Raw genomic sequence first — 19,407 nt, 5'->3', positions numbered from 1 at the left:
CAATAGTCACAGTAGTAGGCGTTCTTGCCATGTTTCTCACAATGCTATGTGTATCACAACAACGAATCACAGATAAGAAGAAAAGCGGGTGGCGGGAGTGCGCGGGGAAAGATCGAGTGAGGCTATAGCAAGAGCTAGGCCGGCCCGCCGCAGGGGAGAGATGAGGAGGGAATGCGCGGCCGGGCCCAGGTATATAAAACATACCAAATTGACTATTGAGAATTCTCAACTATTAACACAGTACGACAGTTTTCATCGACGCAATTTTAATCGATTTAGTTTTCATCGATGCAATTTTCATCGACGCAATCTACGCAATTTTCATTGCATCGACGCAATTTTCTTTAGGCCTACATCAATGCAATTTTCATCGACGCAATTTTCATCATCGATGCAATTTCATCATCGTAAAGCAATGTTCCAATAATTGAGGCGGGATAAGGGTATTATAAAGGGAAAGTAAGATGTTTTGTGGGAAAGTGAATTTGAGTTTGTTTATTATACCTATAGATCGAGAGATTGTGTTGGATATTGTATTAATGTGACGCTTCCAGTTCAGTTTTTCGTCAATATTGTTACTCCAATTGAGTATGATCAACTACTTTAATTAAAACATCGTCTACGAAGATTTCGATGGGGTTTTCTTTAGATTTGTTACTATTTGAGAAGTGAATAAAGTTAGTTTTATCAACATTTAATGAGAGTTTGTTAGTTTTGAACCAGTTTGAGACGTGGTGAATTTCTGAATTAAAAGTTGAAATTAATCTATTAAAGTAAGGAAATATTGGAATCGTCGGCAAAAAGAACATAAGAAAATGAATTTGAGGCTTGTTGGATATCATTGATGTAGATGAGGAAAAGGAGAGGTCCGAGAATAGATCGTTGGGGGACGCCACAAGTCATAGGAAGGCAGGACGAGGAGTGAGAATTAAAGGATGTAATTTGGGTTCGGTTTTTGAGGTACTCAGAGAGTAGAGAGTAGGGAGTCCCATGGATACTAAATGATAACGCTTTATCTTACAATAGTAAGAATCTTTACTATACAACACCCTAAATAAATTCTTTTCACGTGATTGGTCGATTGTGAATGCAAGAGTACTCACTAGAGTAAAAGAAAACGCGTTCAGAAAATATTTTGCTTTATACTACTATTGCTTTCGAAATACAACAGAGCCGTCTATTTTGTACTTCTGCCGCAAAGATCGAGTGTGATGGCTGGTATCACGACAAAAATACACCTTTTAGAGAGATAGGGTCATATATGAACTAATTTAGACCAAAAAAGCATTTAAATTAATTTAGATCGGTTATATGATTTTGATTAATTAATGGGAAAGACTTGAACTCGTTGGAAAAACAGAATTAGCTTAGATGACTTGCGTTGCCTGTCAAAGTTGCCTTCTGGGTCCTGCTAAGCACCAAACGGAACCGAATGGAACCAAATGGAACCAAGAAACGGAAACAAACGAGACTCAGAATGTTGCAAATACCTACCAAATGAGAGTGGATAATTGTTGGTTAATTTATTTATTATATTATTTATTATACCTATTTTTTGTCAAAACGTGTGCGCGTGTGCACACGTATGTACAAAACTCTTAGTGCCTTTAGAAGCATTTTTCATTAAGAATAATGTATTTTACATGAAAACATTTTGTAATTGTAATCATGTATTAGGGTGCCACAGATCAAAAGCTTTACTTGTAATCCTGTTTTTACACTTTATAGTACTTTTACTTCTTTTAATATTTTTTTGTTATTTTTTTTGGTCAAAAATAAAGAATACTAAATACAATACAAGCAATACAAAATTATCAAAACTCAACTTTTATCGAAAAAATTTAATTGAACTGAATTGATGTTAAAAACGATGAATTTAGCAACAAAACCTGAAACCAAACGAGTATCTCTGGCCTTAGTGCCTTTAATAGAACATTGAATAAAGTATTGAATAATAACAGCAGATCGTTATAATTTATGTTCTTCTTACTTTGATCGTGTTAACATAATAATTCTCCTCTTAATGGCACCATGTCACAGTGGGGCAGAATATTATTTAAAGTGTGTCAAAGGTCCAAAATGGTAATGCGGAAATTAAAATTTTATAAAGTTGAATTTGGAAGATATTCTAAATTATATAAATCAACCAACAATTTTATATTTGGTGAATTTTAACAGTGTCTTGTAACCATAAAAACTTAAAGAAACCATGCATTTTCAATCAAAATGAGCAAAACAACAATTTTGATAAATTCGCTGTTATTTTGATTTATACGAAAGCGATGGATTTGATACTGCATGAAGTATTTAGGCCTATCTGATATTAACCATATTAGGCAATCAAATTGAAATGTTCATTATTGCTTAATTTGGAGGTCAAAGGTCACCGAATATAGGCCAAAATACATAACAGTGGATGTTACCACCAAATGAGAATAATGTTACAGTTAACATGGCCTCCATGTATGAAATAGACAACTTTGTGAATCTGTCCATTCGGCTGGTTTATATATAACTTTAATATTACCTACCGTGCGATGTATATGGTTAATTGAATTACGTGTACATAATGTGGGTGATTATGAGAACGTTCCAAAAGAACCTTAGGTCTATAGAGAATGCTTCCAAAATTATAAAACGTTTTTGTTATCATTAGCAAACGACACAAAAAAAAGCGCATCAGCTTTTAGGAGAAGATAACGAGAAGAACTTATGCTGCGTCCGTAGGCGTTAAGCAACAAATTTACATTGAAATATGTTTTGAAGTTTTTGTCAGCAGTTCTAAAAACTCCACAGCCAAAACCTCTGCCGTGGGAGTTCAAGAGCTGAGATGTTGAAACTTACCTTCCAGTAATCCGACAATGAACTAGGCGCTTTAGCCTCGCTAGGCCTAGAATTGTTTGGTTGTTTGTTTACATAAACACTAATTAGGTGTCCAAATAAATATAATATTTTATTAACTACCAAATACATGTTACTGTTCCAATGTGAATAAAATGTAGACATACCGTACTGTAGGCCCAGGCCTACCTTTAATTCAATCTTATTCAAATAACAGGAATCTATTTGATATATAGACTAAAACCAATAATATACAAATAATGAATGTTTATTCGTGTAATGGTACAAATAATGGCATGAGATGAATGGTTGCCTCGTTGATATAACTTTTCATCATTCACCAAATGCCATTATTTGTACCATTACACGAATATAAAACATTCATTATTTGTTTTATATAACATCTAAATAGATTCCTGTCATTTGAATCAAATAGGCCAACAAGGTAGGCCTATATAGCCAAGGCCAAAATTTGTACACCTTGATTAACAGTAACATTTGGTTTTTAATAATTATATTAGCTATTATTATTTATATGGATTATATAAATGCACCTACTGTTAGTGTTAATTAGGTCAACAAACGACCAAACAATCCTAGACCTAGCAAGGCTAAATAAAACAGGTCTAGGCCTAGGCCTACTACTAGGCCTAGGTTGAAAAACAGCAATACGAAACTGGAATTAATCCAGGCTAATTATGTTTTTTCCAAAGATTCCACGTCTTGTACAGATGTTCCCATTAATTAATAAAAATCCTAAAAACGATCTAAAGCTAATTTAAATGCCTTTTTGAATGAAATTAGTACATATTATATACGCCGTGCCGGCACCGGAACTCAACTGCCCACCGTTAGGGAATCCGACACGCTATTGCGCATGCCCAGAGCAAGGTAATCGGCGACTCTCTATACTTTTATCAACAGCGATGGATCATTTCATAGCTGCGCCACACGGCGAACTAGCCTAGATGCCTATTAATACGGGATCCACTAATCTAGGGCTACCAGTTAGACGTGACCAGTGGGCCTATTTATTTTGTAATTAAAGAGTGGTTGCTTCATTCATATATAAACGTCATATCATTATGAATTATATAATTACATGACTAGTTTTATGATTTTTCATAACGCATTATACTGTACATAACAACATGCAATCACAAGTTGATTTGTTGACGGCAGCCACCGCGTGGATGTAAAAAAACTTTTCGGGAAGTAGTCAGGGTCACAACGCTAAAAACAGCATTACGATTCTTAGATAGATACTGATACTTATTAATATCATTATAATTATTTTAACGCGTGGGCGTAGTCGTATTTTAATTATTAATTCTTGTATGGCATAGGCCAAGTTTCATCCATCGCTCTCTCGCTCGCGCAACGACTATCTAGGCTACAGTAAATCCCTATAACACTCCGTGGTGTGGCGGTGTGGCACTATTAGTGCAAGCTATAATTCACTTCCCATAGCTCTCTGGGCATGCGCAATAGCGTGTCGGATTCCCTAACGGTGGGCAGTTGAGTTCCGGTGCCGGAATCCTAACCACGGCGTATTACGCATCTCCAAATCGTACACAAAAATCTGCTGCTGCATATCTCGCGGTTGTGTTTACAAACGAAACTGAGGCCAGACGACAGGTGGCGCTGTTGTATTTCACAGTAAAAATATATACTAGACTTTTTTTTCATCCACGAAAAATTTAGTTTTTCGTACACAAAAATGTTTGAAAAAGTACTATTAAACGATCGTTTGCACGCAATGTGACCCACATTCGTCCAATCAAATGACAGGAATTTATTTAGGTGTTATATAATAATGTTTAATGACGTGTAATGGTACAAATAATGGCATTCGGTGAATGATGAAAGGTTATAATAAAAACTATATAACCTTTCATCATTCACCTCATGCCATTATTTGTACCATTACATTCATAAACATTTATTTTTTGTATAATATGACTGTATTTGAAATTATAATCATAGATAGTAAACAAATAAACGAAGGTACAAAAGAAAGAAAGCACAGAAAAACCAAGAAATAATTAATTTTTCACTAATCGTATCCACCCTCACCCGATTCTGCTACTGTCAATAGGTGGAGCCCTCGGTTCAAGGTTTATAAAGAACATGTTTTTTTTTTAATTCTTAAATTTTTTAATAGTTGAGGGAGATTATTTAGAGGGTTAGGTTTAGTATATTTAGGAAGTAATTTTTTATAATAGAAAATAATTAAGGTAATAAACTCATTGTAAATTGTCAACAAACACTGTGCTACATGACAGTGTACGGTGTTAAAAGTACAGCATTTATGCAGACAGCAACGTGGATAACTTTCTATAGTTACACAGATATCACCTAGGGACAGTAGCAGAATCGGTTGCCACCCTATACAAAATGCGAATACTATTTTTATCTAATCATAATTCATCGTAAGTTTGAGCTATTATTAAATGTCCTGTTTCAAACCGTAGTAACAATGTTACTGTTTTGATTTCAAAACTATGCTTGAAAACGAGGAAAAAAAAATTCTGCAGTGCATTTGACAATCATTAAAGAAAACAATTAAATACAAATACTCACTGCTTGTTGTTAAGAAAAGAGCCAATAAACAAAAAGCCGGAACGATCTTCATGTTTGCAGCCAAAGAGGCTGTAAGGAATATCAAGTTAAAGTAAGACAATATTTCTTTTATACTTTTTCCAACAATAACCATTGTTCATCAAATTGAACAGTGCTGCTCCAGATAAGGCAAGATAAGCAATTAACAAGGGGAAATGATTGAACAATAAAAGATAAAAAGGTGTGTACAATAAACTGGCTAAACATTATGACCTTATATGGAATAAGAGAAAAGGGGTAGATTATTTACAAGCAACTCCATTGTACAAAATAAGATAAACAATTAATAGTAATCATTAGTTCGGGGAAATTAAACGTTATCTGTACTTAGGTGTGTTTTATATATTGATATCATTACACAATAATATGTTTTTAAATCAAATCAATAACATTTCTGGCCTTGATAGTATAAATTGTCAATAGTTTATTCTGTTGTATGGTGTATGTGAATCTCTTTTATATTATATTCAGTGTTCACCTCATCTTGTCCGTCCTGATTGAAAAGTTGCAAAGGCTACCTCTATTTTTTTTAAAGGTGACAAAACTGATAATAATAAATAATTACCGATCAATTTGTGATATTTCCCATTGAGTATAAGATTAATGTGAACGTTCTGTGCATGATCAAGTATATACATAAAATAAATAAAATATATGTTGATATTGTTAATCAAAAGTTACTTAATGCTAAAGGAAATTGGAATATGTGGTGATGTATAGATCAAAAGTAGATGAAATTTACATTGAAATTCCACATCGTTCAATGTTAGGACCTTTATTGTTTCTACATGTACATTCTCTTCCTGATGCTGTTGATTGTAAATGTTTCAAAACGAATAGGGGTAATACGGATGTGATGTAATACTTACCAAGATACGAACTACGTCCACCACAAGGTAAAAGTTGTTCCATCAAAGTGAAATATGGGTTGGTCACATATCATGCAAATTAGTTTCCCCATTACTTTCTTAAATGTTGAGCTCTTTATGTTTCAATAATTGATCTAAACATTCTCCTGTCTAATTTCTTTAACATAACATCACAATAATTTTTCTTCTAGACAGTCATCTTTCCAGAGTCCTCATACTAATCACAACACCATGTGAGCACACAATATCAACATCAAACGAATTTATTACATAAAACTTAAGCATAAAAATAAGTACAGAACGTCATCACAGGATATAGAAAGAGGAACTCTATGTTTAAGTAAAGCTTTTAAGCAGAGACCCTTAAAGTGAAATATTATATTATACATATTTAGTGAAAACACAAAAAAATATTTGTAGGTCTAGCTATGCATAGGGCTAGACCCCGTGTTAGAAGTATAGGGCCTATAATTTGAAATAATCATAATAATTGTGATATTCAAAGTGGCGGTCGTCAGATAATTATCTGATACTTATCTGTGCCACCACACACATAGAGATAAATATATTTAAACAATTATATGTTATGTTTTATAACGCATAGAATTCTAATAGAATATCAACCAATGAAACGCCTTTCATTGTATATTTTAAAGATGCGGTTTCATTGAATTTGGATTTAATAATTTGACAGTTCTCCTCCTAAACAGCACGACCAGGGAAGGATCCTAATACAAAGAGAAAAAGATTTTGAAACAAAACGAATTTTACTCTTCCATGGCACGATCAGACAGACGCTGCCACGTTGTGTGGTATCGTATACGCGTAGTATACCGTATCATACCACGTTTTAAATTCTGTCCATTAGCTTGTGTGTTATGAAGCGGAAGCAGTTTGACTCTATAAACCATATAATTTGTTTCTTCCCTGATAAACTCAAGCATGCACGATACTAGTAGGTCCTTTATTAATATATCTCTTGTTTGGTAATGATATGTCTTGCACAATATGTACACAGTCATAAATTATTATGTTTGCAGATGACAGACAGACGGTGCCATTAAAACCACCGTGAAACACAGCATTATTCCAAACAATTAGATAATAAATGGTTTAAAGTAAACTGTAAACGTCAAAATCAACATCATTACGCCGACTTATATAGACCATAACAAACATAATTAAATAATAATAATGTAAACGTGTATTTGTTTTATCAGTTATCGTGTTATGAAAATGACATGGCAACTATATCATGATTATCGCATAGACTAAACAATTTTCCTATCAAAAATTGTACTAACAATTCTTTAATGTTAATTAATTATAGGCCTATTGTAATGGGCCGATATATGTCACGAAAAAGCTTAAATAATTGTATGTAACGCAACGCAAATCAATGAATTAATCAATCAATCAATCAATCAAATATTATAATCCTCAGACTTTTCTTCTATGAAGTATTCAGTCACATTGTTGTGTCGCATTTCGTTTGTGCCTCAATTTCTGGTGCAGGTGAAACTCGACGAAATTTTCTAGGCATTTCTATCATACTTTCAACGACGCAAATACAGCCAATTAAAAGAGTAATAACTGCAATCGAAGTTGTAATCATTAATAGAATGAAGTTGCTATTCCAAACAAGATCTACAAAATAAATAAGTTAGATGATGATTGTTACAGAAACCAAGGCATTTTGTGTGTGTATGTATCACATGGTCAGTTTGTCTGAAACAAAATTTGACTTAAATTGAATTACATAATATATGCGTTATATCATTGCAGTCGAAAATTATTTTTCGTATTTCTTTATATAAATGACGATTTATAGCAGCATTAGTATTTGTCTATAGTTTCATTCAACTTATCTAACATTTAAAACAAAACTAAATTTATCAAAATACAGAAAAATTCCATTCTTTTTATATTAAAAAAATTCAAATATCAATATGCTAATCAGAAGTAATCAAAAGTAAGATTTTTATGTTTATTATTATTTTACAAAATTTTATTTTATAGATTATTAGTTTTGAGACTCCAAGAGATCATCAATATTGGACACGCATTCATTGTGGGAGGGTGGTCACAGTTGCAAAATAAGCAAAAACTATAAAGTAAAACAACCAGAACTAAATTACAAACATTGTTTGTATATGAAAGCGTATTTGATGTTCTAAACATTTTGTTTATGAATATGTTACATCGGTAACTTATAGTACGATGGACGGTTCTAAACGGAAAGTAACTGTACTATTTTACTGACTCTTCAGTTAGTGATATTGAAGTAAAAATTAACTGTATGAAATTCGTCATTTTAAGATGTTGCGGTAAATTAATACTTAAAGTAAATGAAAGAAAATGCTATTCTGTGATTTGTTATGTTTAGAGAGTTTGTAAATAATAGAAATAACCGTTAAAAGTTTAAAGTTTTGCTCTTGTGATTTCTTGTATTTGAAGTTATTTGTTTAGCATCCATTAGACATACCTGCTTCATTCGGTTTAGTAGTAGGTTCCTCAAAAGTTCCAGTTATAGCCGTGGTGGCTTTATTAGATACCGGTGTAGGAGCAGCATTTGTAGTTGGAGACTTAGTTGGAGTATCTATAATGACTTTATTAGGTGTAAGTACTGGTGTTGCAGGAGCCGTAGTTGTAGTTGGAGGATGTGTAGTTAGAGCATCAGTAGTTTGAACATCTGTAGTGACTTTATTAGTTGTAAGTACCGGTATTGTATGAGCTGTAGTTGTAGTTGAAGAATTAGTAGTTGGGGTATCAGTAGTTTGAGAATCTATAGTGACTTCGTTAGTTGTAAGTACCGGTGTTGTATGAGCTGTAGTTGTAGTTGAAGAATTAGTAGTTGCGGTATCAGTAGTTTGAGAATCTTTATTAACTTCATTAGTTGTAGGCACTGGTGTTGTAAGAGAAGCAGTTGTAGTTGGAGAATTATAAGATGGGACATCAGAGGTCTGAGAATCTGTAGTGACTTCATTAGTTGTAAGTACCGGTGTTATATGAGCTGTAGTTGTTGAAGAATTAGTAGTTGGGGCATCAGTAGTTTGAGAATCTGTAGTGACTTCATTAGTTGTAGACACTGGTGTTGTAAGAGCCGCAGTTGTAGTTGGAGAATTATAAGATGGGGCATCAGAAGTCTGAGAATCTGTAGTGACTTCATTAGTTGTAAGTACCGGTGTTGTATGAGCTGTAGTTGTAGTTGAAGAATTAGTAGTTGGGGTATCAGTATTTTGAGAATCTGTAGTGACTTCATTAGTTGTAAGTACCGGTGTTGTATGAGCTGTAGTTGTAGTTGAAGAATTAGTAGTTGGGGTATCAGTAGTTTGAGAATCTGTATTGACTTCATTAGTTGTAGGCACTGGTGTTGTAAGAGAAGCAGTTGTAGTTGGAGAATTATAAGATGGGGCATCAGAGGTCTGAGAATCTGTAGTGACTTCATTAGTTGTAAGTACCGGTGTTATATGAGCTGTAGTTGTTGTTGAAGAATTAGTAGTTGGGGCATCAGTAGTTTGAGAATCTGTAGTGACTTCATTAGTTGTAGACACTGGTGTTGTAGGAGCCGCAGTTGTAGTTGGAGAATTATAAGATGGGGCATCAGAAGTCTGAGAATCTGTAGTGACTTCATTAGTTGTAAGTACCGGTGTTGTATGAGCTGTAGTTGTAGTTGAAGAATTAGTAGGCCTAGTTGGGGTATCAGTATTTTGAGAATCTGTAGTGACTTCATTAGTTGTAAGTACCGGTGTTGTATGAGCTGTAGTTGTAGTTGAAGAATTAGTAGTTGGGGTATCACTAGTTTGAGAATCTTTATTGACTTCATTAGTTGTAGGCACTGGTGTTGTAAGAGAAGCAGTTGTAGTTGGAGAATTATAAGATGGGGCATCAGAGGTCTGAGAATCTGTAGTGACTTCATTAGTTGTAAATACCGGTGTTATATGAGCTGTAGTTGTAGTTGAAGAATTAGTAGTTGGTGCATCAGTAGTTTGAGAATCCGTAGTTACTTCATTAGTTGTAGACACTGGTGTTGTAGGAGCCGCAGTTGTAGTTGGAGAATTATAAGATGGGGCATCGGAAGTCTGAGAATATGTAGTGCAATGTGAAAGCGATGGGCATCTTTCACAACCACTATAGTCTATGCCAAAAGTACATTCACCTTTTATGAATTGACACGTCGTCTCATCAAGTATTGGACTGCTTAATAAACAAGCTGATCCCAAATCTACAAGATATTAAACATCGATTGTAAAAAAACTGTGGCACTGTAACAATTTCAATTCTAAAATCTAGAATTTATTTAGGCCTAAATCTGGCAATCTTAAATATTAAAAACTCAGATGTTTTTAGTAACACAAATTTAGCAATAAAGTACTATTAGTAAATTATAATATTACATTATTATTAATATTATATAACTGATACTGTATAATTTTCAACCACAATCAAACTCTTCTTTTTAGTTTTTTCTGTAATATTGCTACTTTATATCAATAGTTTGTATAACTAGTTTCTGTATTAATTACTGGTTCTCTGGATGTCTTTCTTGCTTTACACTTACAAGCTTTTCTTATATGTTTCACACTACTAACAGTATTCCTATAAACAACTTTATAATTAGTAAATTAAAAATAAATATGTATTATATACGCTTGATCAAAATACAATAATGTATTTGTTACGTTATATTTAGTAATAGAGGATAAACATCTATTGAGTACTAGATTGTCAAAAAAAGATCGACTCTCAGTTTTTAGTTTGTATCTATTGACAAGTGTATTGCTAGTTTGTTTGTTTTATTAGTTTCTCCACACATTTTAAAATAAAAGATACAAATTACAAATTACAATAAACAAAAATGTGCAGATGGAGGTCAAAATAAGTTGCGGACCACCAGTTAAAAAGGGTTTAAAAGTCAAAAAAATAAATAATGTAGGTATAGTTAAATAAATGTTTATACCTAATCTGCAATCTGACGCCTCTACATTATCTTTGTACCAAAAATATCTTGGAAGAAATGTTGCATGTTGTGACACAGTTATCAAACTTGACGGTGTAGGGCTATAAAATAGGCCATTCTCGTACTTTATTATAATGGTGCCTGATTGAACGATCACGCTTTCTTCAAAATGTACACTTGTATTGGTGGCAAACATACTTATGAAGTTGTAATTATCCGACATTCCATTCCTTGTTACTTTGATTGTATATGTAAAATCACTTCCTTCAGCCTTAAACTCTGACGTAAACATGTAGTGTACCTGATCGGAATTGGCTGCATTTACCGTACCGTTAATACTAAAACGGGTTAGATTCTCATGGAGATATATAAACCTGTATGTTTGATAATCAGCGCCACAACCTATAATTTAAACAAGATTTTTTTTTAAATTAATAAAGCCCTCACCATCTGTAAAATGTTAAAATTGCACAGCCTATCCTGATAACCGGTAATAATGTTGTCCACTCTCAAACAAATACAACTTGAACATTCCGAACAATGTCTATCTTTAGATGGCAAATCGTTGAACGAGTGTTATGTGATTTTATTCCTACATACAACAAGGTAACAAAATGATTAATGACATTATCTATTTTTAGGTATGACGTTGAGCAACCAGAAAATAAGTCAGTATTGTAAAACGGTTTAAATTTAATAAATTTTCCAGTCCGATGTTTTTTTGAGACTTTAGCCAACTATCCTCGTTCCGGAATATACTATGCTGACCACAAACAATTTGAATAATTCCCCTCAACTCAAAACAAATTGTGTACAAAAAACACATGACAATAAAATGAATCTTCATAGCTTTTGAGAAATGTTAGTGCAGTCGAGGCAGACCAATTCATCAAAACAAATGTATTATATTTTACCTTCATCCGCTTCAATCATAGTTGTATAACTGAAAAAAAGAACGACGATTGGTATTCTTATCATCATTACCTTCTACAAAAAGAAACGAAGAAACAGGTCAAACAATTATACAATTTCAGCTAAGAAATACAATAATTAAATGACAACATTTGGGGAAACAGTAGTTATAGAAGAATTAATTTTGATTGTAAAACATGTTTACAAAAAAAATACCACTATCTTCTACAGAGTTGTCTGTAAAAAACAGACAACTTTAGACAGAGATAAGCAGCTGATATTACTGAAATAAAATATTAAACATTCAATACTATAATTCTTGACTGCAATACACGAAAATTGCTTGATATTTTTAGAACAAAAAAACTTAATATCAATAATATATCTTATTGTTCACTTTTTGTATATTATAAATGGTTAAGATTAGTTTACTCGTTGTGATATACATTTCTAGACTTTAATGATAAAATAGGGAAGATGGTGGACCATGGATGAAACACAAGGATTGGTATCAAAAGTAACAACGCGAGCATCAATTAAATGTATGCGTTAATGAATATTTTATTTGCTACTGAAATGTTGGTTTCCATCACAATCGGACAACATACATTGCAGTTGTTCATCCTAAAGATCAACCACTAAACATTACAACAAATCAAGACATTATAAAAACAATGGACAGGAAACTGTAGCATTTCCAATCAATACGCTTTTCTCCAGTCGAAACTGAGAGTAAATGCACAGGCTTAACGTTGAAAGCTGTCACAAAAAGATGACACTTTCACAGACAACCAACAATTAAAAAGTATACGTCCAACACCAAACATTGACGGACTGACTTAATTAAAAATTACCAATTTTAACAAAAACAGCCCCTATTATTTAAATACAGCATATGCAAAAAGGATGACGATTTATATACATATATTTAAAACAGGATTCTGATTTTCTTTCATTATGATTTCATGCATAAGTTTTATGTTTACAGTGCACTACATTATATTTGCTTTTAATGCATTTCTTTTCTTATTCTTGCTTTAGAATTACCAATGCCACTAAAGCTCAAATATTGATTCTTCTTCTTGTATGCACCTTTTATTTTCTTTACATAACATTCTGTCATATTTATCAAAATACTGTAAAATAAATAAACAAAAACATGTCTGCCTTAACTTAAGATATAATAAGTGTATGTTATTATGTCCTCGTGTACATAAGTTACAGGATGTTAAATTAACCATAATTACATGGAATTTGTTGATTGCATAATAATACTTTGGTCACGTTATTTGTAATTCTTTTCTGATTGATGATATTACGAAACAGTGTCGGGATCAGAGCTACAGTAGTATATTATGCAGGACATTTTCCAAATGTTCCGTTGAAGTAAATGTTATTTTTAAACGTATTGCGGTAATATTTACCGTGTGACTCTATGGGCTTTATTTAGTGAAGGTACTGCGAACTTATTTAGAGTTTGCTTTAATAACGGGTTACGCAAGCTACAGAAGTTACCTAGTGAAAAACGCAAGCAGAATTCATGACAGTTATGGTTTAATTAAAACCATAGTCAATGTACTTCCACAATCCAACCTGCATCGGCGTTGTGTCAAATTAATATTTTAGATTGTTTTTGAGGAAGATGTTATTGTTCATTTTCTTTCTCCCAAAGTATGAAATAAAAACAAAATAAAATACATACATAAATACAAATTATATTATTATATTTTATAATAAAAAATATCGTTTATCAAACTACCATCCATTTTAAAAAACATAAAAAAAGAACAAAATTTGTCAAAAACACAAATTGTCTCATTGCCATGAAAATATGCGTTTGAAATAAAAAAAATACTTTATTTGATTTCTCTGATATATAGTCATGCGCAAAATTGTTACATTTTTTTTGGCCGGCACTATTTTTTATATTTCTTTCTTACAGACAACTCTCCCTACTAATTGCAAGCAACAACTCGGATTTTTCCTCTTTTGTACTGATTTCAATCAAACCTGGTAAATAATACAATTCATGGAGTGGTTAAAGCTTATAGGGTCAAATGTTTCAAAATGCCTTTGAGCTGGATTAAATGTTCTTTTTAAAATAGTAGGCATATCTCTAGTTACTATTATGGATTTATCAATTATGGTTATTAATGCATTCTATTTCGAATTATTATAGTAATATATAATTCGAGTTGTTCTTTTGATTTTAAAATTTATAATTATATTATTGTTAATATATAACATTAATTAATGGTCTTTAATTAATTAAGTAATAATTATAATTATTAATAAAACGATTTTAATTCAATAATATAATATTAGGCTATTTTGAAAAATTCAAATAAACTACACGATATTGAAATAAATAGAAACGTACACAATCAATTTGGCAAGATTGATTTGATTGTTTTGGTGACAATGTCTGGGCTACTTATTGTTTTTAGTCGCGTGGAACGCGACTCTACAGCTCACTATGTCGGTCGGTTGGTTGGTTGGTCGCTCGGTAAACACTAACTTGTATATTATGACCTTATCAATTTTTGACAGTATATTCCTTATGGCCAGGAATCGATGTGGTTATGTTTTCACGGTGCGCAATAAACAAATTACGCGGTCTACGCACGATTTAACGAAATGACGTTTGTAATCATATCTTCACAACCATGAATCACAATTAAATAAAATTTGGTACTCATAAATTTCAGGGCATAAATCATCATATGGCTATACAATTACGTGCGTAGCGCATGTAACGTATGCGTACGCGCGCTTAAAATTTTCAAAATTTATTTTCGATGAAATAAGAATAGGCCTAAGTTTCAGGCAATTTTAAGCGTTTACAAAATTGCCATGAGTGCGCAGATTTTTGCGTTAAACGTTAATACGCACTCTTTTTGCCCGATTTCTGTTTTTTTGACTTACTCGAAATTACGTTATTTAAACATGCTCAGCAATTTCGGTCGGTTGGTAGGTTGGTCGGTCGGTTGGTCGGTCGGTTGATAAACACTAACTTCAATCAATCAATCAATCAAAGAAACATTTATTTCTCTTTTCTTTCATAGAAAATAAAAATTAACAGTAAAAATTATTAAAATAAGAGGGGCAACATTCCTAAAAAGCAAAGCTTGTATAAGGCAGCCCATAGAAAATGAACAAAAAAAAAACAGGACAACACGGGAACCGGAAACAGGACAAAAACAGTAATGAAGACTTTTAGATTCAGGGTACCGAAAAGACTAAATATCAAAACTACAATGAGTGAAAGGATAATTAAACATAACTAGATAAGAGGTGCCGTTTCAATTTAAAAGAAAAACTCTTCTTAGACAAAGCACTTTTTATATTAACTGGTACGTTATCCCAAAGTTTAGGACCAATGAACTTAATGCTATGTTTAAAAGAAGTAGTTTTAAAAAAAGGAATACGTATTTGATTTGCGCTCCGAGTACCGTGGTTATGAAAATTAAGATTGAAACTAAATAAATCATCAAAGTGTGATGGCAGGATCGAGTTTAGCCATGAATAGAGGAAAACACTTTGTTGAAGATGGTTAATATCCTGAATTTTAAGAAGACCAAATGAAGAAAATAAAGGATTGGAATGGGATAAAGGAGGAGCATTTGCTATGTATCTTACGGTTTTCTTTTGGATCAATAACAGTTTGTTTAAGTAGGACGGGTATGTATTACCCCAAATAATATTACAGTAAGTGAGGTAAGGGAGGATTAGTGAACAGTAAAGAATCCGGAGTATGTTTTGAGGGATGAAAGATGATAATCTATATATGATACCAGAACTTTTGGATATTTTGTTTTCGACTTGAGTAATCTGATGTTTCCAATTTAGCTTACAGTCCAGATAAACACCAAGAAATTTAGTTTTCTCAACAATAGGTATTAATTGATCTTTAATTTTTAGTTTAAAAGTACTAGTATTTAGTGGTATTTGTGAATTTTTGAACACCATACAACAGCACTTCTTTAGATTAACAGAAAGTTTGTTTGCAGAAAAGTATGTTAAAATTTTGGGTAGATTTTTGGTTGATATTTTAAAAAGGGAATCTATATTTTTATCAGTGTAAATAAGGGTTGTGTCATCAGCATACAACAGAAAAGAAAACATATTTGAGGCATTATGGATATCATTTATGTATAATAAAAATAATAGAGGCCCAAGCAGGGAACCTTGAGGGACTCCACAAATAATAGGAAGAAAATCAGAAAGGGTGTGTTTAAATTTAGTGCATTGCTTGCGGTTTGAAAGGTAGCTTTTGAATAAATTATATACAGGGCCACGGATTCCATAAGTATGTAACTTATATAATAAAATATCGTGATCAATTGTATCAACGGCCTTCGAGAGGAAGCGTACTTGAGCACGCGACTGCAGCCATCTATAGGGCCTTGTTAGATTATTTACCACTTTATTATTATCTTTTGAGCGTGCAGATTCAGCCTTGTCCTAAATCACTAAAATGTACAATATACATTGATTTGTTTAATAGTAAGTTTTTTTTTTACCAATTTGGCTAACATAACTAATCAAGACTTTAGGCTTTATAGTGTGTCAGGGAATACAGCGGGAATTGGCAATCATGATGATGGGGATACTCCCGCTGCATTTCAGCGTGCGTGATTAAAGTGCGTTAATGTTGGATATGAGTGTAGTAGTCTTATTATATTTTTTCTGTAATGTTTTCGCATTTTATTGTCGTATTAAACGATGGGTCTGAATATACTTTGTTTGACAACTTTTATACACGAATGGGGTATTCCGTAATGTATGATTTACTTGTTCGTTGAGCAAAGGCCTTTCAATAATTGTTTTTTAACTGGTAAAAAAAAATAATAATACTTACTGATGTCAGCAGTTGTAAAAGAAACACCTAACCTTAATTCAAATTTCTATACGAATATTTTTCTGATTTTACGTACACGTCTATCATCGAAGACCATCAAGTGTTTTATATACTACGTTTCACTGGCGCTTCACCGAAATTATAATTTATATTTAAATAAATAAGTTTTAATGACTGTAACGTTAATAATGCATGCGACGTTAAGGAGAAAGGGCGCCGCGATACGGCAGCATTAATTTAACGCATGTGAAGTAAGTAAGTAATATTTATTGCGTTCCAAGAACAATTATGAAACAGCATACAATATCAATGAAAATAAATACATGGAACAATACAAACAAAGGCTTGTGAAGAAAAAAACATGGAAGGCAGAGGATAACCCTTTAAGCCCAAAAGCTTGTTTCCAAATGGGTCCCCAAAATATTGTTTCCAAATGGGTCCCCAACAGTATTGTATCGTAATAATAATCGTTTTGAAGTCTTCATCATGATTGCAAAAATGGAATTAGACAATAGGAAAGGATCATTGTTTTCTTCCTAACTAATTATTAGCTATTGTTTCTAACGAAGTGTTACAGATTTGACATGTTTGTTCAGTTGTCTTTAATGAACCACATTAAAGAAACTGTCATTCAGAGTACACATTTAAAGCTTGAGGCACTTAATGGCGCACTGTATTATCCATTTGCATATCATATTTTACGATATTTTGCGTTAGCATTATTATGTCTCCTCTTCTTTGGCATGTAATTACACGACTGATTTAAACAGGATTTTAATGGTTTCATTTAGAATTGAAAATTATTGTTAATTGTTGTTTAAATACCGATAGGCCCACTTTTTATGATAATTCCAAAGTTCTAAGAGATAGAAGTTAATTTTTACTTCTGTATATTAATTAACTATTTATTAACTGTTATCTCTTAGAAAAGTATTAATCTTTGTGTGGTAAAAACCTTATAATAATTACTTTAAAAGTAGTAGTATTTTATTTTATAAAAAAAATAATTGCGTGCGACTTAACTTTTCACCATGTGAATATAAAATGCTTGTATAATTGTGCCTTTAAAGCCACAGTTTGTATTCAAATCTCACAAACTTTGTCATCTTCAAATTCAGGTCACAATCCACAAACAATATTTCTTAAAACAATTTCACCATCTAAAGAACCTACAATTTTTATCGGAATCTCTGTTCACAATCATCCATCATAATAAATTAATAATAAATCGTTATATAGCGATTATCTAGGCGGAAATCAATTTTAAAAGGCCGGTATCAAAGTCAAGGTCAAAGTCAACAAACAAATATTTATTTATTATCATATGTTACAAACACCAATTTACAAATTAGAATAAAAAATCATCCTTAGCAGGATTTGAACCAGGGTATTTACAATGGGAAGCTAGATGCATATATATACCCATAATACACCAAACTCCTATTAATAAGTTGTAGTGCGCTCACAGCAGATGATTTCACCACATTTCAACCCAGAAGATTTGACCTCATAAGGTTCTTAATGTCAAATAACCAAACACGTTCCAAAACAATTGTCAGTCAGATCCCGTTATCAGTAAATCAATGTTATCAACCCGTTACACATAATATTTCTATATTATAGAATATATAGTAATATATCAGTACAGAAAAACACCCACAAATATCGAGTCAGAAAGATCGTTTCAGCCACACTCCTCTCCTTTCTTTAAATCTACCCCTCCATCTCACCCACATATCAACAGTTGTGCTGTCTGAAAATTGTGAAACTGTGTGCTACTAAAAGTTCACTGCTTTATCAAAAGTACATCGTGGAAACCACAATCATCTGCACAGAAACTTGTACTAAAAATATTTTGGAAAGTTGATAAAAAAAAAGAGCAAACGTGAAAATAATAGTTCTGTGATGGCAACAGATGAAACTTTGCACAAACAAAACTACGATATAATTACAGACATTCTTTTCCGGATTAGAAAGTTGCATTTATACTACGAAATGCTTATCCTTAAGTAAATAAAAAATAACTGTACCAGAAAATTAGAAACACTAGGAAGATTTAAATTTACGTTGGTTTCTGAATTCAAGCATCTTACTTTCGAACCGTATCCAAGGAATTAAAAGCATGAAAGCAAGCAAAAGATAATAAAATCTATTAATCGAGATTCTATTTTTGCAGCAACATCACGGTAGAAAAGCAAAGAAAACACATTTCGATTGGTATAACTCTTAACCATTTAACTGGTAGTAGGAATTAAGTTCTTGAAATGATTAACCAGTCATATGCCATTGTGTTAGCTGCCATTTTACAAAATCGAGACATTGTTGAAATTTGAGGCAAACAT

Source organism: Antedon mediterranea, chromosome 2, assembly GCF_964355755.1.
Source record: "Antedon mediterranea chromosome 2, ecAntMedi1.1, whole genome shotgun sequence".
NCBI lineage: Eukaryota > Metazoa > Echinodermata > Crinoidea > Comatulida > Antedonidae > Antedon > Antedon mediterranea.
The sequence above is the reverse complement of the archived record's forward strand: the minus strand, read 5'-3'. Positions refer to the sequence as shown.